This window comes from Melanotaenia boesemani, chromosome 24 (assembly GCF_017639745.1).
Source record: "Melanotaenia boesemani isolate fMelBoe1 chromosome 24, fMelBoe1.pri, whole genome shotgun sequence".
Classification (NCBI taxonomy): Eukaryota; Metazoa; Chordata; class Actinopteri; order Atheriniformes; family Melanotaeniidae; genus Melanotaenia; species Melanotaenia boesemani.
The window spans coordinates 6,824,789-6,825,880 of NC_055705.1; positions in this window are offsets into that span (position 1 = coordinate 6,824,789).

The window sequence follows — 1,092 nt, forward strand, 5'->3', positions numbered from 1 at the left end:
CACAGAAATACTTGAATCTCAAAGTCAGACATTGCTTTTCAACCATGCTTCAACAGAATTATTTAAAAAATAAACTCATGAAACAGGCTTGGACAAAAATGATGGTACCCCTAGGAAAAGACTGAAAATAATGTGACCAAAGGGAACACGTTAATCCAAGGTGTATCCACTAATTAGCATCACAGGTGTCTACAATCTTGTAATCAGTCAGTGGGTCTATCTATGGCTGTGTCCGAATGTCCACCCTACTCCTAACCCCTCGTTCACTACATAGGGCTGCACTATACAGCACACTACATAGTGACTCATTCTCTTGGCGATTCGGACACGAAGCTGCCTATTTTCTTCGTCGCCGCAAATCACGTGACTACCGCCGTCACCACGGCAACCACAACCCGCGTCAAGATGTCATTCCAAATCCAATCCAAAGTTGTGTGTAAATATTTTTATTTTTATTCCTTATGCTGTATTTTATTTTTGTTTGTTTGCTTATAGGTCATTTCGCGCCGCTCGTTTTTTTCGCCTCCTTGCGCCATGTTGAGCTTCTGCTCCGCAATGCATTGTTGTCTATATTAAGCCCGTCTAGTGACCATCGATGCTCACTACTTTTCAAGATGCATTGTGGGTAATTTTGAGTGCCCTACTTTTTTCTTTCTGGACATTCGGACACCCCTACAAAATGGCGTAACCCCTATATAGGGCACTATGTAGGGAGTAGGGTGCACATTCGGACACAGCCTATAGGGCTACAGGTAGTCACTGTGCTGTTTGGTGACATGGTGTGTACCACACTAAACATGGACTAGAGGAAGCAAAGGAAAGAGTCGTCTCAGGAGATTAGAAAGAAACTTATAGACAAGCATGTTAAAGGTAAAGGCTATAAGACCATCTCCAAGCATCTTGATGTTCCTGTGACTACAGTTGCAAATATTATTCAGAAATGTAAGATCCATGGGACTGTAGCCAACCTCCCTGGACGTGGCCGCAGGACAACAATTGATGACAAATCAAAGGAAGATAATATGAACCCAGAAAGAGATTAAAGGTGAACTATCAAGCTTAAGGAACATCAGTGTCAGATCGCACCATCCG